At 38.1% G+C, this 22,509-nt stretch overlaps 1 protein-coding gene across 1 annotated transcript in view; it reads right to left on the minus strand.

Moving 5' to 3' along the window:
* The window catches only part of LOC110260341 (uncharacterized), a 365,599-nt gene that overhangs the window by 2,947 nt on the left and 340,143 nt on the right, over positions 1-22,509 (minus strand). The gene's annotated exons all lie outside the window — the stretch shown is intronic.

Here is a 22,509-nt window from a genome sequence, read left to right on the forward strand (position 1 = left end):
ACAGTTGTGAGCTACATACACCACAGCTGTGGCAACACCAGATCCTTTAACTGCTGTGCTAGGCTGGGGATTGAACCTGCATCCTGGCCACCAATCCTCGATGCACCATAGCAGGAACTCCAGTGATTAGTGTTAATAAGCCAGTAGATGTATGTTTTCTGAATATGCCCTTGGGTTGTGGCCAGCCATGTGTTATTCATGCCATGTGTGTTAAGTGTTCAGAATGCGAGTAGATGCTGTGGCCTCGTCTCCCTCGGCCATTTCAGTCCCTCACCCACTCCTACTTACGTACAACACATCAAGTATAAAAGCCTCTTTTTTTTTTTTTTTTTTTTTTTTTTCTTTTTTTCTTTTTAGGGCTGCACCCATGGCATATGGAGATTCCCAGGCTGGGGGTCCTATCAGAGCTGTAGCCACCAGCCTACGCCACAGCCACAAAACACTGGATCCAAGCCTTGTCTGCGACCTACACCACAACCCATGGCAGCACAGGATCCTTAACCCACTGAGTGAGGCCAGGGATGAAACCGGCATCCTCATGCATGCTAGTTGGGTTCGCTAACCACTGAGCCATGACAGGAACTCCTAAAAGCCTCATTTCCTGAAGTCAGCGTTACTTACTTGCATACTCAACATTGGATCAGTGCAGTTTTATAAAACCCACCCTCTCCAACTCCCCTGATTGAAACAATCAAGTTCTTAATTCATACCGTGCATTCTTAACTCATGCCATCTAAATTAATAGTCTGCTAGAGGTGACCCAACGTTTAAGATGTATCACGGTTTGATCATATACCAGACCCGGATGCTTTTATTTCTCTCACAATTATATCCTCCTTGATAAAGCAATAACACTGCTTTAAGTCTGTTGCCTAATAGCATGTTAAAATCTTCTCCTGGATGGTGATTTTATAGGAAAGTTTGTATGCATATCACCCAGTCTATCTTTTAAAAATTAAGGAATTTAAATGTATGCCGGAGCTAATGACAATATATTGTGGCATTTTATTTTAAAAGTTGGGGAAAGTTGCATATTTTTTTAAAAGCAGGCATTTGAGTAAAAAAAAAAATTGAAGGTACTTTTTTAAGAAGTTTATATGCCACAGTTTACATAGACATTTCAGATTTCAACATGTACTCTTGGATATAATGGTTTCTTTTCACTTGGTCAAAATGCATGTATAGCATTTCTTCCATCTTAGTTCCTTATGTTTGCCTTCGTGGTCTTTTATATATTTTTTAATTGTATCTCTAAGAAACAAAGTTATCTTTAAAATAAGTCAATTTAGATATATTTGTTATAATCAAACTACAAAGTGTACAAAATTAAATTTAGCCCTTTTCTAGCAAGTGATCTTTAAAATGAAAAATGCTGTTCTTTTAAATTCACCAAATTTGTATGTGGGAAGGCGCTGAAATGATTTTGTAAGTGCCACTGCAGTGTTCCCTTTCAAGTGTGACCTAAATTTCAATCTAACAAAACGCACGTCTGCTCCTAGTCTGAAAAATGTAGGCATTAAGTATATATTTTAAATCACAGTGAAACATGTATATAAGCCTATAACAAAGATTTGTACAATCTGAAAGCCTGTTAATTTTCTATGTAGACATACCTACACATGAAAGGGTTAAATTCACAGCCTTACTAAGTTCCTTGCTTCCAGTATTTCGACTGGTTTCCTCCCCTCATTATTACTAATCCTACAATTACTATTATTTTTGCACATAGTTAACTTCCCTTCAATATGATTCTGAAAGAAAAGTGCTGTTTCGGTGGTATTGTATTCTCTAAATAATCATATTTAATTTTTTTAAACAAGGTTGCAGTTTCTAATTGTTCCGTTCCTGTGTTTTTTGCTGGTGTGTAATAAAAGCAAGATTTTCTTTTCATGGTTATTTAATACATTAGCTGCCTGTAAATATTTCTTGTTCTAATGCTCTGGAATGTGTTGTAGAAGTTGTATTAGATTAGTTTAAAGCCTTGTTTGAAAGCCACATTGTTTTGGTTATTTCTATTAAATTAGAAAATTGAAAAAGTTTTCAAATGAATTTCTTTTTTTCCCCTCCCTCTTTGAGTTGAGACTTTTATCATTTAAATTTATTTTAAAAATTCATAACTGTATCTCTGGTGCCTGGCACATGGTACGAACAAGATAAAATGTAGTCCCTGCCCTCAAAAGGGTTTAGACCATTTGAGAATGAGTGCTATGACAGGGACTAACTCAGAATATAGTTAGTATATGGGAAAGAATTTAACCCCAAGTTTTATTGGTCAGGGAAGTGATCTCTCTCGCTCATAAAAGTACCAGGTAAAGAGAATAAGCATACAGAAGCCTGAAAAGGAAAGAACATCTATGCATTCCAACACCTGAAAAGTTTGGCTAGAATAGAGTATAAGTTGGAGCAGTAAAATACTAAGCTGGGGAACTGAGCAGAGTTTTCCTGAGTGGAGTGTCTTGAAAGTCATTGTTCAGGGGCATGGGGCTTTCACTGAGGACAATAAGGAGTCCCTGAAGAATTTTTAGCAGGATGGGGCTTAAAGAGTTGACATAATCAGACTCACCTTTTTGAAATATCATTGTAATTATGAAGATTGGAAGTAGAGAGGCAGTTGTAGGCTGTTAGTAAATCAGGTGAACCCTAAACTAGCTATCTGGCAGTGGAGGTGGGAAAACAGCAGTCAAATTTTACATTTAAAAAGTGAAATAAACCAGTAACTATGGCCATGCAGTTATCTATGATGTATTTTATACCGTACCTATTAAAGTAATGGAGGGAGAAAAGAATAGAGGGGAGTAAGTTTAGTTTGTGTATTTGTTGAGATTAAGGTACATATAGAAAATTAAAGTTCAGGTGTCCCTGGCTCTGGCTCACTGGAAATCCCTGTGCTACAGACAGAACCTGTAACATCCATCAGAATCGTGTGTTATCCATCACTGAATGTGCATAGCACGTGGTCGGCATTCAGTAAATAAATGTCAAAGTTGAGCCACTTGCATAAGAGTTGGTAACTAAAACAATTTAAGAGTATGATACTAATAAATTTATAGGATGACTGTGGAATAGATTAGTTTAAAGCCTTGATAGCTTGATGGCAGAGGAAACATGGGAGTAGGAAAAAAGATTCTACAAGGACATTGGTTTAGTCATGGAAGAAAGCCAGGCGAGCTATGATAGACAAGAGAAAAAGATTTCAAGAAGGAGTGTGAAGTATCAGCGATATCAAGTGTTCGAGCAAGAGATGAAGTAATGATAAAGTGGCTATTATATTTAGGAATTCAGAAGCCATGGATAACCTTGCTGCTCCAGTTTGAGCAAGAGTATAGTGCTGCTGTACTGGGTGAATAAATTTGATTTTGGTTTTTCTTTAGGTTATACAGAGCTTATGGTCATGAATAGGCAAGTAAAACCTCATAATTAAACTTCCAGATTATCTTTCTTAGATGCATTTTGTGTGGTAGACAAAGCATGGATTTTTTGCCAATTGGAAAAACTTTAGTTTGCATCTTTTGGCCTGAAGTGATAAACTCAGATTTACCGGTTATGTGTGTAAAATCACTGAGTTTTACTTTATTTGTGAAATGGGGGGTAGTCATGTCCAGCTCACAGAATTGCAATGGACGTAAGATCCTTTATAAAACAGGGTTGACAGTTCTCAGAAATTTAGCTTTTTCCTATTTCTTCACCCTGCTATTGCCATGAAAAGGAGAGGTTAGAAATATAAATTTCTCCTTTTTTACTGATGAAATGAGAAAAGACTTCAGTATAGGACTCCAGGACTTTTAAATCTATTTTCGACTCTTAAGTAGATAACTTATCCTTCACTAATTTAATTGGCCCTTAGACTTTGAGATTATAACAAATAGCCATATTTTGCTCTAAACTTATAAGGGATAATAAATGCCAAAATGAATCGGTGGGTTCCTTTTTGTGAAATCTAATGCCAGGTTTTGTCTCAAGCGTCCCCTTTTCATATTACTTGGCCTCAGGTGGTACCAAATATATCCCTGTTCTTTCATTTGCAAATATGTTCCTGTTGGTAATATGGAAAGGAAATAAATAGGGAGGAACCTCAGTTTCTGACAACATGGCAGACTGCATGTCCTGAGGAATTCTTCTGATGGTACGGATCATCTGAAATGCTGAATAGATGCACTTACAACATCTTTAAATGTATTGCTGAGCTAGGAAGGGATAAAGATGTTCAAAACACCCAGTTTCCCCTGTAGTATTTTGGCCCACAGTATTTGACCTGAATCTAATCATGTGGAATAGTTAAAAGTGGAATATGGGACATTTAAAGAAATGCCTGATATGAATTCTTAAGTAACTTGTGTAGAACAGGTGGGGAGACTATTCCAGATGAAAACCACATACAGTGCAACTTACGTTTGATCTTGAGTTAAATAATCCTAGCCATTAAAAGACATTTAGGCACATCTGTGGGAATTTGTGTATGAAATCTTAGATGATATGGAATGTTTAATTTTCTTAGGTATGATGTGGATTTGTGCTTAAATAGGAAATCTTTTTTCTTAGGAGATGGCATGCCGACATATCTATGGATCAAGTACCATCTTATTACTATAAATGGTTAGATAAAATGTGTGTGCATGCACACACGCAAATGTGGCAGAATAACAACTGGTGAATCAGTTCAAGTTAGATAGATGGGTGCTTGCTGTATTGTTTCAGACTTCTGGAGACTTGAAATTTCAAAATAAATTAATGGGAGGTGGGACAAAAATCATGAATCCAAAGAAGCATGTTCAAGAGGACAATACTGCAATCCTTGTGTCTTAAAGACTTTGGAATGAGCTCAACTTTAAAATGGCAACAAAGCATAAGACCATCGTAAGTGTGAAGTCAGAGTGAGATACTCTTACAAAACCTGGGACCTCAAAACACGATGCACACAATGAAAGCATGAACCAGAATAGTCCACCTCAGAGAGGGAAAACTAGGTGGGTGGAGGGAAGAAAAAAACATCTTCCCTGAGAATTTGTATCCACAAGCCAATTACTTACGCAGTCAAGAAAAGTAAGAAAGTGATTTTAGCTTAGAAGTGATTCCAGGTGCTTAACCGAATTAATACTCTTTTAAGGAACAATTTCACATTTCATAGGTACTGTTCCAGTAATCATGGACTCAATCAGAGTCACAAAAATGAGCAAATTATTATTTTTTTAAATCAGGAGAAATAGCAGATTTTGACTTGTAATGACTTCAGAAAATATTGGATGAGTGTGTCCAAAGACATTCTAAAAAAAATTAACTTCTCTAAAATATTGGGGTGGCCTAGTAGTATATTGTGGCTAGGTTAGTGGTACATCCTTCAGTAATTGGTGGCTTAGTTCACTGAAATGCCGTGCAAGGAATAGAACATCAAAAAATTAAGAAACAAGATGTTATTAAAAATGGTGGGGTGGGGGATAACAAGGATGCATGGAAAGAGAAATGATCAGACTTCAAAACAGTATAACATCTAGACATGAAAAACAGATTAAGAGACCAGGATGAAATTACACAAAATTCAGTACATTGCAATGAGACTGTGTGAAGGACAGGCTAGAGGACATCAACAACATATGGACAAGATCAGTGAGCGTCTAATAGTGTATCAGGAGGAGATGACAGAATGGTTATGGATGTTTGAGGGTGTTTTAGCTAAGGATTTGTCAAATTTGGTTAAAGTCAAACACTACACCTACTTGACTAAGTTCTGTAAGATAGTGGGACGTTCCTACCAAAGTGGGAAGTCAGAACAACACCCTTATGAAGCAAACTACCAGAACAGAGAGGGTCTTCAAAGAGCAAGACCTTACCTAGAAGTAACAGTAATTAATGTTATGGCTGTTAGAGAACAATGAAAACCAGAAGACATTTTAGCTACTGAGAGGAGGCTGTTAATCTAGAATTCTGTCCCCAACAAAACTATCAAGAAAAAAGGCAAAGACATTTTGGCTAGCAAGAGCTTAATTACTAACCAATATATCTTCATTAAGTGAATTTCTGGGGGTTTACACCAAGAAAAAACAGATGTTCTAAGACACAAGGAAATGGCTAATGAAGATTAACTTGCAAAAATGGACATCATTACTGTTTTATAGTGTGAGAACTGAATGATTTGCAGCATGGCATCATGAGGAGCTCTGCTTCCTAGCGTCCAAAGAAGCTAATGAAAATGATTAACTTGTAAAGCCTCTGAAAATGGTTCTGTGTGCACACAGCAGATGGAGAACCATCTCTTGAAGAAAAGCTGTGAAAACTCAGAAAAAGACTCTGTGATATTTGAACCAAGACTCATTTCCTCCCCCTTCTCAGCTTTGTGACATGGAGACTTCAGAAGCCGAAAACACAGGCTTCCTTTTCAACTCCCAGCTGGAAGGCTCTCTTCCTGGGAAAAGCAGTCTTTCTCATCCTTCCCCCAGCTACCTGTTGCAGAGGTTAGGTCTGGAGTGAGTGAGACTGAGAAGTGGGAGCTCCTTTCTACTCAGCCTATCCACTCAGACTGGAGGCTCTACCTTGAGTATGGCATGCTTAGAATGCTGGGACACTGATCACCTTCGCCCTGGCTCATGAAGTTCCATGCCAGGAGAGACAAGCTGAGACGGCTGCAGGCTGCTTTCCCACCGCCTCCACTGAGCTAGAGGAGTGTCACTCAGAAGGATGACATTGTCTGAGCTAAACCTAGGATTAGATGTATTTCCTTGGGGGAGGAGCAGTTTACGAAACTATTATCGCCTAATCTCATCTAAAAGAATTGACTATTTGCAACAGAGCACAGATAACTTCAACTGTGAGGGCACAGCACTGGAGGTTGTAACTTGAATTTCTTCTCAGTTGACTTTTGCCACAATCTAAACTACAGGTTAACTAGTTTCTAGGAGAGAACCATGGAGTAAGAGCTTGAATGAGCTATCTTGGGTTTATGAGAAATAGCAAACAGATCTCTATGTCTTTAAAGGAGCCATAATATGATTGGATTAGGTTATATAGAGCAATCTTATGCCCCACAGCATTGTTGAAAACAATACTGCAACTGCCAGTTATGGGAATTTAACAGCTGGGCCTAGTCAAAGAAACAAAGGAGCCCTGCCAAGCCCAAAGGAAATTGTGATTATACCCAAAGCTGTGCTGTTCTTGAGATATATCAGCAGTGTAGTACTGGGAGGAAAGAAGGGAGTACATTTCACTAAAAATCCAGCCAGTCACCAAACATGTAACAGTTCCTTGTGGTGAGGGAGGGGCAAGGATCCATTGCTAAAGTACATTACCTAAAATTTACAGTCCCTGACAAATAGTTATGCAAAGAAATAGGAACGTATAATTCATACGCTAGAAATAAAGCAAGCAACAGAAATTGCCTGTGAGAGTGGCAAGATGTTTGGTTTATAAGAGAGAGAACTGAAAGTAGAACTAGAGGACACAATGGTTAAAAAGTAAGTGAAGGTGTGAATGCCATGTCATATCAAATGGAGAATATAAATATAAATATTAAAAAGAACCTTCTGGAGTTGAGAAGTACAACCTTAAAAATTCACCAGTGAGACTCCACAGTATACTTGAATTGGAAAAAGAAAAAATGAATGAACTTGAAAATGGATCAATAGAGATAAAAAGATTAATACATTGCTTCAGAGAAATGTTGGGACACCATTAAAGCCCAACAGCATGCAGAATGAGAATACCAGATGGAGAGCACAGAATGGGGAAACTTGAAGTTTTTTACTTCTCCTAATTCTGCCAAGCAATAACTATATATATCCAAGGACTTGAGGGAAAGTTAGGTATGATAAAAACAACACCTTAAACAGACCTGTCAAATTTAAAAGAGCTGAAAATTAAAGAGAGAATATCTTGAATGCAGCATGAGAAAAACAACTCCTTACTTTTAAAGGGATGAGATTAACAATTGACTTCTCAACAGTAATAGTGGAGGCCAGAAGACCGGATAGCATATTCAAAATGTTCAAATGTCAGCCAAGAATACCACATTCAGCAAAGGCATCTTCCAGAAATAAAGGTCAAAGAAAGACTCAGACAAAACAAGATGGATTCAGATTATCACATGGTGTCATTTGCTTTCAGCCATAACTCCTCTTTAGGAATTTCTGGTAAAACAGGTCTGCTAGCAACAAATTCTCCATTATTGGTAAAGGTGATTATATAAGATGTTACATAATTATGCATTTATATAAGACAGCATAAATGCATTTTCCTTAATTGTTGTAAAAAGCAACTGTATGAAAAAAAATGTGTATCTGATAGATCATTGGGCCCAGACTGAAATATAAGATATGCATATTATATTTGCTAATAGCAGCATAAAGAAGGTGGGTTGTAGTAGTATAAAGAAATTACTATACATCTGACCCTTGAACACCATGGGATTGGGAGAACTGACCCTTCATACATTTGAAAGTCTGTGTATATAACATTATAGTTGGCCCTCCGTATCTGCAGCTTTGCATCTGTGGATTCAACCAATTATGGATCATGTGGTACTATAGTATATGTTTACTGAAAAATTCCACCTATAAATGGACCCATGCAGTGTTCAAGAATCAACATTTAAGTTGGTTAATTATAATAGTGTATCATTGGGTTTGTAACATTAATGGAATTTTATGTACAATAATATTACAAAAAGGAAGAAACAGGAATAGAGCTATAGCAGAATAATGTTTCTATGTAGAATATTAAACATATTAGGAGTTCCCATTGTGGCACAGTGGAAACGAATCCTACTAGGAACCATGAGGGTGTGGGTTCAACCCCTGGCCTCGCTCAGTGAGTTAAGGATCTGGTGTTGCCGTGAGCTGTGGTGTAGGGAGCAGACTTGGCTTGGATCTGGTGTTGCTGTGGCTCTGGTGTAGACTGGTGGCTACAGCTCACATTCGACCCCTAGCTTGGGAACCTCCATATGCCGCGGGTGCGGCCCTAAAAAGGACAAAAGACCCCCCCCCCAAAAAAAAAAAATTAAAATACTACTTTGCAAAATACTCACTTAAAGCAAAAGAAAGCATGAAAGGAAGAACAAAAAAGATGAGACAGAAAACAAAAAGAAATTTCAGGCACTAATCCAATGATATTAGTAACATTGAATTGAGTGGATTAAACAATCCAGACAGATGGCTTACATTGTCAGAATAAAATACCTGATTCAACTATATGCTGTCTAAAGGAGATACACTTTAGATTCAAAGATACAAATAGATTGAGATAGAGAAGGGAATAAGATATGTCTTACAAACCGCAAGTACAAGAAAACTGGAGTGGCTATACTTTGAGAGAAAATAGTCTTCAAAATGAAGCATAGTATGGGGCACATTATATAAAATGATAAAAATATCAGTCCATATTAGGGAGATTTAACAATTACATATACACACACCTACTAAGAGCACTAACACAAGAAAGCAAAAAACACATGAAAAAGACAATATAACAATAATGATTGAAGATTTCAGTATCCCACTTTCAATAATGGATAGAACAAGCTAGCAAACAAGATGAATTACACCACAGACTAACTGATCTAACAGACTTTTGTAAAACACTTTTTACACGACAATATATATTCTTCTCAAGTGCACATGGAACCTTCTCCAAGAGAGGTCATGTGCTAAACCATAAAACAAACCTCAATTAGTTGAAGAGGATATAAATACAAAATGTTCCTTGTCCACAACGGAATGAAATTAGAACTCAATCGAAAAAAGTTTGAGAAAAATAAAAAATGTGGAATTATTAAACATAACACTCCTAAATAACCAGTGGATCAAAGAAGAAATCAAGAGAAAACAGGAAATAACTTTGAGATGAATGAAAATAATAAAATGTAACAATTTAGGAAATTCAGCTAACAATTTAGGAAATTCAGCTAAAATAATAAAACATAACAATTTAGGAAATTCACCTGGCTTAGAGGGAAACTTACAGCTATTAATGCCTATGTTAAGAAAAAAAATTTGACGATACTGGAGGCCTGAGAATGGAAGCTGTTTTAGTCTGTCTGCTGCCGACCAGTGTACGGAAGGAGCCATGGATACATTGATTTCAGACCAGTTGGGTGTCAGAAGCAATTTGTTTTGCCGTGATGATCACATGAAGTGGGTTCCCTACCTTTGTGGGAAGTCTTGCTGGAAAGTGACTGGATCACGGTGGCAGCTGATGTATGACACTGATAAAGATGGACATTTCTTCATAGTAAGGAGTTGCTGGGTGTGTCTGGAGAAGCTCCACAAAGATCAATAAGTGCCTGTGGAAGCAAGAGAAGGAAGACTGCAACAGAATTCAGGAAATTCTCACAATGGTGCATGGAAATGGAGACAAGCACCAAGTCTCTAGCCTACCTTTAGATGAAGGAACAAAAACAAGGAGTGGGGTGGGTGACACCCACTGCTGTCACGTGACTGGCAATGTAATCCCACTCTCCTTTCCCACATGCTGACTGCCTCAAACCTGAGGATGGGAGAAAGCCACACAGACCACTGCTTACCTGGTCCTCGGGGAATGGGGAAAATGGGCTGGGCTAATAACTACAGTTGAGCTGTTAAAAGCCCCTGAGAACAGGAACAGGGTCCCTAAACTCACCATTTTGCCTTGGAAGGTTTATTATTTTACATTTCTCAAAATAACTTAGTAAAATTACAGGCAGTACAAGATTCAAGCTATGTGAGTCTTTTAATTCAGGTAGAATTTAATGTATAATTAGTTTAATTATACAATAATGGAGTTGTAGGCATGTGATTATTGCATCTTCTTCCTTGCAGACAGGCTTCTTGCTTGCCTCACTCTGGCTTCTTAGGCTGAGGCACATGCTGAGAGGAAGAGCCAACGGAATCCAACTGCATTTTGCAGGATGTGTTTGTTACAAGGTCCTTGTGGAAGTTAATTTTTGCCAGTGCTCATTTCAGAAGTGCTTGAAATATGCCCAAATGTGACAGCCTTTAAAAGAAAAAAGAGGAGTTCCAATTTGTGGAACAGTGGTTAACAAATCCGACTAGGAACCATGAGGTTGCGAGTTCGGCCCCTGCCCTTGCTTAGTGGGTTAAGGATCCAGCGTTGCCGTGAGCTGTGGTGTAGGTTGCAGACACGGCTCGGATCCCGCGTTGCTGTGGCTCCGGCATAGAGTGAATGTTTGTATGAAAACAAATTAGGTTACCTAGATTAAAATGATAAATTCCTAGAAAAAGGCAAATTACTAAAACTAAAGTAAAAATTTTTTTGACAATCTAAATAGGCTTTTAACAAGCAAATAGATTGAAGAAATAATTTTCAAAAACAAAAAACTACCTGCAAAGAAAAGCCCGTGGTTATTTGACTTTACTGCTGAATTTAAAGAATTTATGTCAATTTTTCAGTTGATATATTTCCCCAAAAATAGAAAATAAGGGAATAGGAGTTCCCATTGTGGCACAGCAGAAACAAATCTAATTGGGAACCATGACGTTGCAGGTTTGATTCCTGGTCTCTCTCAGTGGATTAAGGATCCAGCGTTGCCATGAGCTGTGGTGTAGGTTGCAGATGCAGCTCAAATCTGGGGTTGCTGTGGCTCTGGCATAGACCCACAGCAACAGCTCCAATTAGACCCCCAGCCTGGGAACCTCCACATGCCAGGGATGTGGCCCTAAAAAGACAAAAAAAAAAAAAAAAAAAAGGGGGACTGTGTCCCAACAAATTTTATGAGGCATTACTTTGATACCAAAACCAGAAAGAAGTACAGACTTTATACTCTTGTAAATATGGATATACAGACTCTCTACAAAATACCATCTAACTGAATGAAGCAACATAAAGAATTATATACCACATCTAAGTATGATTTATCTGAGGAATGCAAAGTTCATTCAGATCTGAAAATCGACAATAAAAAAACCAAATTACATCATCTCAGTAGATGCAAGAAAAGCACTCGACAGAATCTAACACCATTTCATGATTTTTAAAAAAAGTTCTTCCTAGCCACAGCAATCAGAGAAGTAAAAGCAATGAAAGGAATCCAAATTGGAAAGAAAGAAGTACAGCTATCACTATTTGCAGATGACATGATACTATACCTAGAGAATCCTAAAGACTCTACCAGAAAACTGTTAGAGCTCAATGAATTTGGCAAAGTCACAGGATACAAAATTAATGCACAGAAATCAATGGCATTTCTACATACTAACAATGAAAGATCAGAAAGAGAAATTAGGGAAGCAATCCCATTTACACTGCATCCGAAAGAATAAAATACTTAGGAGTGAACCTACCTAAAGAGAAAAAAAGACCTGGAGTTCCCCTCCTGGCTCAGTGGTTAATGAATCTGACTAGGAACCAGAGGTTGCGGGTTCAATCCTTGGCCTTGCTCAGTGGGTTAAGGATCCGGCATTGCTGTGAGCTGTGGTGTAGGTCGCAGATGTGGCTCAGGTCCCACGTTGCTGTGGCATAGGCCAGTGGCTACAGCTCCGATTTAACCCCTAGCTTGGGAACCTCCATATGCCGCATGGGTGTGGCCCTAGAAAAGGCAAAAAGATACAAACAAACAAAAAAAAACAAAAGACCTGTACTCTGAAAAGTATAAGACACTGATGAAAGAAGTCAAAGATGACACAAATAGATGGAAAGACCATGCTCTTAGACTAGAAGAGTCAATATTATCAAAATGACTATACTACCCAAGGTAATCTACAGATTCAATGCAATCCCATCAAATTACCAAGGACATTTTTCACAGAACTCAAACAAAATATTTTCAAGTTTGTTTGGAAGCACAAAAGACCCAGAATAGCCAAAGACATCCTGAAAAAGAAAAATGGAGCTGGAGGAATAAGACTCCCTGACTTCAGGTTATACTACAAAGCAGCAATCATCAAAACTGTTTGGTACTGGCACAAAGAGAGAAATACAGATCAGTGGAAAAGGATAGAAACCCCAGAATTAAACCCATGCGCCTATAGCCAACAAATCTATGACAAAGGAGGCAAGAATATACAATGGAGAAAAGATAGCCTTTGCAATAAGTGGTGCTGGGAAAACTGGACAGCCACATGGAAAAGAATGAAATTAGAACCCTCCCAGGAGTTCCTGTCATGGCGCAGTGGTTAACAAATCCGACTAGGAACCATGAGGTTGTGGGTTCGGTCCTTGTCCTTGCTCAGTGGGTTAACGATCCGGCGTTGCCGTGAGCTGTGGTGTAGGTTGCAGACGCGGCTCGGATCCTGTGTTGCTGTGGCTGCTGGCCAGCGGCTACAGCTCCGATTCAACCCCTAGCCTGGGAACCTCCATATGCCGTGGGAGCAGTCCAAGAAATAGCAAAAAAAAAAAAAAAAGAACCCTCCCTAACACCATACACAAAAATAAACTCAAAAATGGATTAAAGACCTAGATATGGAGTTCCCGTCGTGGCGCAGTGGTTAACGAATCCGACTAGGAACCATGAGGTTGCGGGTTCAGTCCCTGTCCTTGCTCAGTGGGTTAAGGATCCGGCGTTGCCGTGAGCTGTGGTGTAGGTTGCAGACGCGGCTCGGATCCTGCGTTGCTGTGGCTCTGGTGTAGGCCGGTGGCTATAGCTCCGATTCAACCCCTAGCCTGGGAACCTCCATATGCCGAGGAGGTAATCTACAGATTCAATGCAATCCCATCAAATTACCAAGGACATTTTTCACAGAACTCAAACAAAATATTTTCAAGTTTGTTTGGAAGCACAAAAGACCCAGAATAGCCAAAGACATCCCAAGAAATAGCAACAACAACAACAAAAAGACAAAAGACAAAAAAAAAAAAAAAAAAGGCCTAGATATAAGACCAGACACTACAAAACTCTTTGAGGAAAACAGGCCAAACACTCTGACATAAATGACAGCAACATCTTCTCAGATCCACCTCTTAGAGTAATGACAGTAAAAATAAAAATAAACAAATGGGACCTAATTAAACTTAAAAGTTTCTGCACAGCAAAGGAAACCCTAAACAAAATGAAAATACAACCCACGGAATGAGAGAAAATCTTTGCAGATGAATCAACTGACAAGGGATTAATCTCCAAAATTTATAAACACCTGCAGCTCAATACCAAAACAAAAAACAAAAAAACAACTCCATCAAAAAATGGGCAGAATATCTGTACAGACAAGTCTCCAAAGAAGACATACATACAGATGGCCAAAAAACATGAAAAGATGTTCAGCATCACTCATTATTAGAGAAATGCAAATCAAAACCCCTATGAGGTACCACCTTATACCAGCCAGAATGGCCATCATCAAAAAGTCTACACATACTAAGTGCTGGAGAGGGTGTGGAGAAAAAGGAACCCTCTTACACTGTTGGTGGGATTATAAATTGGTGCAACCCCTGTGGCAAAACAGTACGGAGATGCCTCAGAAAACTAAAATAGAACTACCATTTGATCCAGCAATTCCACTCCTGGACATCTATCCAGAGAAAACCATGACTCGCCAAGACACATGTACTCCAATATTCACTGCAGCCCTATTTTCAATATCCAAGACATGGAAACAACCTAAATGTCCATCAACAGAGAAGTGGATCAAGAAGATGTGGTACATATACACAGTGGAATATTACTCAGCCATCAAAAGGAACGAAATACCAGCATTTTCAGCAACATGAATGGACTTAGAAATTATCATGCTGAGTGAAGTCAGTCATACAATGACACCAACATCAAATGCTTTCACTGACATGTGGAATCTGAAAAAAGGACAGAATGAACTTCTTTGCAGACCAGATACTGACTCACAGACTTTCAAAAACTTGTGGTTTCCAAAGGAGACAGTTCGGGGGTTGGGTGTGCGCTGGGGTTGTGGGATGGAAATCCTATAAAATTGGATTGTGATGATCATTGTACAACTATAAATGTAATAAATTCATTGAGTAATAAAAAATTTTTTAAAGTTCAACAAACTAGGGATAACATTAAAGAGAATAAAATACCTAGGAATAAACCTTACCTAAAGAGACAAAAAAAGACCTATACTCTGAAATCTTTAAAATGCTAAAGAAAGAAATCTAAGATGATACAAACAGAAGGAAAGATATACCATGGTCTTGGATTGGAAGCGTCAATGTTGTCAAAATGACTATACTACCCAAGGCAATCTACAGATTCAGTGCAATCCCTAGCAAATTACCAAGGACATTCTTCACAGTACTTGAGCAAAATATTTTAAAATCTGTATGGAAACACAATAGATCTTGAGTATCCAAAGCAATATTGAAAAAGCAAAATGGAAATGGAAGAATCAGGCCCCCTGGCTTCAGACTATACTATAATGCTACAGTTATCAAAACAGTATGGTACTGGCACATAAACAGAAATATAGTTCAATGGACTAGGATAAAAAGCCTAGCCACAAACACAAGCACCCATGGTCAACTAATCTATGATAAAGGAGATAAGAACATATAGTGGAAGGAAGATAGTCTCTTTCATAAGTGCTGCTGGGAAAATTAGACAGCTATATATAAAAAGAATAAAATTAGAACACTAACTCCATACACAAATATAAATTCACAGTGGATTGAAGACCTAAATATAAGGCCAGATAGTATAAAACTCCTAGAGGAAAATATAGGCAGAATACTTCTTTGGCATAAATCACGGCAACATTTTGTTTGATCCACCTCCTAGAATAAGGTCAATAAAAACAAAAAGCAACCTAATTAAAAAGTGGACCTAAACAAAAAGCTTTTGCACAGCAAAGGAAACCATTTTAAAAAATGAAAAGAAAATCTGAAGAATGGGAGAAAATCCTTGCAAACAATGCAACACACAAGGGCCTAATCTCAGAAACATAAACAACTCATACAACTCAACCACAACAACAACAACAAAAAAAAACCTAATTGAAAAATGGCCAGAAGACCTAACTAGACATTTCTCCAAAGAAGACATATGGTTAGCCAGTAGGCACATGGAAAAATGTGCCTGATTATTAGAGAAATGCAAATCAAAACTACAATGAGGTATCACCTTGCACTGGTCAGAATGGCTATCATACAATGAATAACAAGTGCTGGAGAGGGTATGGAGAAAAGGAAACCCTCCTGCACTGTTGATGGGAATGTAAATTGGTACAACCACTACGGAAAACAGTATAGCAGTACCCCAGAAAACTAAATATAGAACTACCATATGATCCAGCAATCCCACTCTGGGCATATACCCAGACAAAACATTCATTCAAAAAGATACATGCACCCCTGTGTTCATCACAGCATTATTAATAGCCAAGACATGGAAACAACATAAGTGTCCATTGACAGATGAATGGATTAGGAAGATGTGGTAAATATAGACAATGGATTACTACTCAGCCATAAAAAGGACAGAATAATGCTATTTGCAGTAACATAGATGCAACTAGAGATTCTCATACTAAGTGAAATAATTAGAAAGAGAAAGACAAATACCATATGTTATCACTTATATGTGGAGCCTCAAATATAGCACAAATGATCCTAGCTACAAAACAAACACATCTCTGACACGGAGAGTAGACTTGCGGTTGGTTGGATGGGGGGAGGGAGTAGGATGGATGGGGAGTTTGGGGTTAGTAGATAAAACTGTTACATTTGGAATAGATAAGCAATGGATCCTAATGTACAGCACAGGGAACTATGTCCAATCTCTTGGGTCAGAACATAATAGAAGATAGTATAAAAAAAAACAACAAAGCAAATGCATATATATATGATTGGGTCATTTTGCTGTACAACAAAAATTGAAGGACATTGTAAATCAACTACACTCTAATGAAAATATTTAAAAACACCAGGTATAAAAAGACTTTTCAACATAATTAGGGCATCTATGAAAAATCCACAGCTAACATCATATTTAGTGGTAAAGGAGTTCCCGTCGTGGCGCAGTGGTTAACAAATCCGACTAGGAACTATGAGGTTGCGGGTTCGGTCCCTGCCCCTTGCTCAGTGGGTTAACGATCCGGCGTTGCCGTGAGCTGTGGTGTAGGTTGCAGACGCTGCTCGGATCACGCGTTGCTGTGGCTCTGGCGTAGGCCGGTAGCTACAGCTCCGATTCAACCCCTAGCCTGGGAACCTCCATATGCCGCGGGAGCGGCCCAAGAAATAGCAACAACAACAACAACAAAAAGACAAAAGACCAAAAAAAAAAAAAATATTTAGTGGTAAAATACTGGATACTTTCTCTCAAACATTAGCAAAAAGATATGGATATTTGCTTTTGTTCAGCATTGTACTGGAGGCTCTAGCCAGTGCAATCAGGCAAGAAAAAGAAATAAAAGGCATCCAAATTGGAAAAGATGAAGTGAAAGCATTTCTATTGACAGAGGACATGATTTTATATATAGAAAATCCTATGGAATCCACTAAATTACCTATTAGAACTAAAAATCATGTTCAACAAGGTTGAAGGATAAAAGATTAATGTTTAAAAATCCATTGTGTTTCTACACATTTGCAATAAACAATTTGTAAATAAAATTCAGAAAAATGGAGTTCCCATCATGGCTCAGTGGTTAACGAATCTGACTAGGAACCATGAGCTTGAGGGTTCAATCCCTGGCCTCGCTCAGTGGGTTAAGGATCCGGCATTGCCATGAGCTGTGGTGTGGGTTGCAGATGCAGCCACGAGTTGCTGTGGCTGTAGTGTAGGCTGGCAGCTATAGCTCTGATTAGACCCCTGGCCTGGGAACCTCCATATGTCTCAGGTGCAGCCCTAGAAAAGACAAAAAAAAAAAAAATTTAGAAAAATAATTCCACTTACAGTAGCATCAAAAAGAATAAGATACTTAGAAATTAAATGTAAAAAATAAGTGCAAAACATATTCTGAAAATTACAAAACAACAAAATTAAAGGTCTAAATACTTAGAAAAACATCTCATGTTAATGGATCCAAAGACATAACATTAGTAATTATGTCAACACACAAACTGATGTATTCATTTAGCATAATCCCTATCGGAATCCAAGATGGACTTTCCTTTGTGGTTCAGTGGGTGAAGGATCTGGTGTTATCATTGCTATGGCTTAGGTCGCCAGTGTGGCTTGGGTTTGATCCCTGGCTGGGGAACTTCTACATGCCACTGGCTCAACCAAAAAGAAAAAAAAATCCAAGCCGACTTCTCTGTAGAAATTGACAAGCTGATTCTAAAATTCATATCAAATTGCAAGGGATCAGAATAGCTGAAACGATCTTGAAAAAGATTACAAAACAATAATAATCAAGCTTCACACTGCCCCCCCCCCCAAAAAAAGGAGTTCCCATTGTGGCCCAGCAGAAACAATTCTGACTGGGAACCATGAGGTTTCGGGGCCTCACTCAGTGGGGTGAGAATCCAGCGTTACTGTGAAATGTGGTGTAGGTCACAGACGCAGTTTGGATCCTGTGTTGCTGTGGCTGTGGTGTAGGCCCGCAGCTATAACTCCGATTAGACCCCTAGCCTGGGAACCTCCACGTGCCCCAGGTGTGGCCCTAAAAAAAAAAAAAAAAAAAGATTCACACTTCCCATTTCAAAACTTATTACAAAACCATAATAAACAAGACATTATAGTGTGAACACAAAGACTAAAATAGATCAGTGGAATAGAAACAACCCCATAAATCTCTTGTCAACTGATTTGTTAGCAAGAGTGCCAAGACCATTCAATGGGGAAAGAATAGTTCTTCCCTCAGATGTCAGTGGTTCAACCAGATAGTCACATGCAAAAGAATGAAGTTGGACCCCTGCCCCATAACAAAATTAAAATGTATCAAAGATGTAAATATGAGCTAAAATATAAAAGTTTTAGAAGACAACATAAGGAAAGATCTTCATTACCCTGTGTTTGGCAAAAAATTCTTAGACCTGACACCAAAACACAGCAGCAACAACAAAAAGATGAATTTGACTTATCAAGGAAAATTTCTATTTTCATTTAAAAATGAAAAATTCTCAGAGTTCCTGTCACGGTGCAGCAGAAATGAATCCAACTAGGAACCATGAGGATGCAGGTTCAATCTCTGGCCTCACTCAGTGGGGTAAGGATCTGGCATTGCCGTGAACTGTGGTGGAGGTCTCAGATGCGGCTTGGATCCTGCATTGCTGTGGCTGTGGGGTAGGCTGACAGCCGTAGCTCTGATTAGACCCCTAGCCTGGGAACCTCCATATGCCAGGGGTGAGGACCTAAAAAGAAAAAAAAAAAAGAAAAATTCTGTTTATAAACAGACAAGAAAGTCAACCAAAAAACCCCCACAGAATGGGAGAAAACATTGGTAAGTCAGGTATCTGACAAAGGACTTTTATCCAGAATGTATAAGGATCTTTTAAAATTCAATAATAAGACAACCCAATGAAGAAGTGGGTAAAGGATATGAACAGACATTTCTCCAAAGATATGCAAATGGCCAGTATGCACATGAAAATGTTCAACATCCTCAGCTATCAGAGAAATGCAAAACAAAACCCCAAGAAGATACCACTTCATACCTGCTAGGTTGGCTAGAAGTAAAAAGTCAGATAATAGCAAGTGTTAGCAAGTGGAGAAATCAGAATTTTATGCCGCTGGCGAGACTAATCTGGGACAGCCGCTTTTGAAAACAGTCTAGTGCTTTTTTAAACTATGAAGCATAGATTTACCATATGATCCAGTAAGTCTACTCCTAGTGTATAACCAACAGAAATGGAAACATATTTCCGCAGAAAACTTCAACACAAATGTTTATAGCAGCATTGTTCGTAATTGCCAAAAGGTCGAAATAATACAAATGTCCACCAATAACTAATGTTTAAACAACATGTGCTATGTTTATACAGGAAAACCTAGAGAGACAGAAAATAGATCAGTGGTTGCTTAGAGGTAGGGATTGATTATGGAGTGTCTTTTGGAAGTGATAAAAATATTCTAAAATTGACTGTAGAGACTGCACATTGATTATGGAGTTTCTTTTGGAAGTGATGAAAATATTCTAAAATTGGCTGTAGTGATTGCACTAAAAACCACTGAATTGCATACTGTAAATCGGTGAATTCTGTGGTGTTTGAAATATCTTAATACTGAAAAATAAAGTCCCCTCACAAACAATAAGAGGAACTAAAACACTGAATAAAAGTAGTAAATAAGCAGGAAAGAGGAAATCAAAAGCATTTTAAGGATCTTGAATTGTTTGACAGTTGAGTCAAGCTATTGTTCACTGTTAGATCTCAATATGCGTATTAATAACCTTTTAAAAATAACAGAAATAGAATGTGTAATATACATTAATAATATACAAGGAAAAGGTAAAGAGGGAAAATATAAAAGGTAAGGAAGGAAGGGGAAAATAAAAGCCAGGATGAATAGAAGACAAAATATTATAGAAATAAATCCAAATATTAATAATCAGTAAATACAAACAAACCAAACTGCCTAACGGAATTTTGTCTAAATAAATTTAAAGATTTATATATATAGAGTTCCCTGGTGGCTCAGTGGATTAAGGATCTGGTGTCACTGCTGTGGCTTGGGTTCAACCCCTGGCTCAGGAACTTCTGCGTGCAGCAGGCATGGTGGCCAAAATAAATAAATAAATAAAAAACCTTAATGTTTACAAAGGATATACCTAAAACAAGGGTGCAGAAAAATAAAGTGAGGATTTATAATACACAGTAGCTAATAATTGGAAAGTATACTTTTCTTTTTAATAGATGAAAGCAATGCATGGTAGTGGCAATTAGATTAGTGGTTCCTTCCAGTTGGAGGAGTAGTTTTACTGAAAAAGATCATAATGTTTTTGGTAGTGAAAATGCTTTATATCTTGATTGGGGTGGTGGTTACAAAAATTTGTAAAAATTCAGATAGTTTTATATACTTAGAATGCATTTTATGTGAATGATCTCATTTTATTTTAAAAGAATAGTTTTATTTTGCTTTCCTAACTGTTCCACTGCAAAAGATCATTATATCCAAGCTAGCTCATGATGTGGTCTTGAAATACTACTCCCACTAAAATTAGATTTTCTGTTAAATGACTGTTTCTAATTTTGGTGTGACAGAGAAAAGTATAAGCCTGGAGCATCTTAACACACAAGAGGATGAAGGACACTAACCACTGCTATTGTCAAAGGATTCAGGGGACAATGTGAGAGATTTCCATGTTCCAAAAATGGTGCAATTTGAATTTCGAGAAGGATAATAATTGCAGCTGATTAAAGTTTATGTTTGTGAGTATACAGCAGTGTAAAACTTCATCACCTTTAAAAGATGGCTGTAAATCAACTATAATGGAAAAAATAATAAAATTTAAAAAGGTGGGAGCCAATTCATTACCCTGAAAAATGGTCAATATATGGAGAGACTCAAATATTATACAGTCTTTCCTGACTGTATCATTGAGTAACCAATGGTCAATGAAGGAAGCATTCCTTTCTAAATTTGTTTCAGCTAATGAATGGAAATCAAATTATAGAATCAAAATAACCTTTTGCAACCCTCAGTGAAACAGTGGATCTATGCAAAGAGCAATCCACGCTGGGGGAAAAGCATTATATGCTTCCTGATGAAAGAACACAATCCTTGGAGTTCCCGTTGTGGCTCAGAGGGTTAAGAACTGACATCTCTGTGAGGATGCAGATTCAATCTCTGGCCTTGCTCAGTGGGTTAAGGATCTGGTGTTGCCCCAATCTGCAATGTAGGTCACAGATGCGGCTCAGATCCGGTATTGCTACACCTGTGGAAGGAAAAAAAAAAAAAAAAAAACTCAACCCAACCTATAGTCTTGAATCTGGATCCAACTGTCAATTTGTAGAAATTACAAGAGCATAGAAGAATACACTGAACTACCACACCATGACTATGCAGTCAGCAAAATCCAGACTGTGTGGACCTCTAGGTGAAATGCCCTTGTTCTTCAGCAGATACGTTGTGACAAAAAGAAAGGAGTGGAAACTGAAACGTGTGCACTGAAAGGGGTTTAAAAGACATGCCAGTATCTATCTATCTATATCTAGATAGATATAGATATACAGCTAAATTACATTGTTTCAGGATGTTTTCTTGGGCCATTAAAAACTCCAGTGATTTTTTTTTAATTATTATTTTTTTTTTTTTTGTCTTTTTAGGGCTGCACTTGCAGCATATGGAAATTCCCTGGCTTGGGGTTGAATTGGAGCTGCAGCCGTGACCTACACCACAGCTCATGGCAATGCCGCATCCTTAATCCACTGAGCAAGGCCAGGGATCAAACCCACATCCTCTTGGATACTAGATGGGTTGTTACTGCTGAGCCACATGGGAACTCCTTAAATGATTCTCATAACTTAGGATGGTGGTTACATTTAGAGGGAGGAAGTGGGCAGGACACAGAGAGCCTATGGGGGCTTCTGAGGTGGCTGCCAGAGCTCTAGTTATTGTTCCAATTAGCAGTTACAAGGAGCTGGACCTCATCAAAATCCATTAAACGGTACCTCTGTGTGATTTCCCTTTTTCCTTTTTTTGCTTTTTAACGCATGCGGCATGCGGAATTTCCTGGGCCGGTGACTGAACCCATGTTGCAACCT

The sequence above is a fragment of the Sus scrofa genome, chromosome 4 (assembly GCF_054392235.1).
Source record: "Sus scrofa isolate SSC_HxYL_T2T_F1_AM1 chromosome 4, Sscrofa_HxYL_maternal_Yorkshire_Landrace_v2.0, whole genome shotgun sequence".
Lineage (NCBI taxonomy): Eukaryota > Metazoa > Chordata > Mammalia > Artiodactyla > Suidae > Sus > Sus scrofa.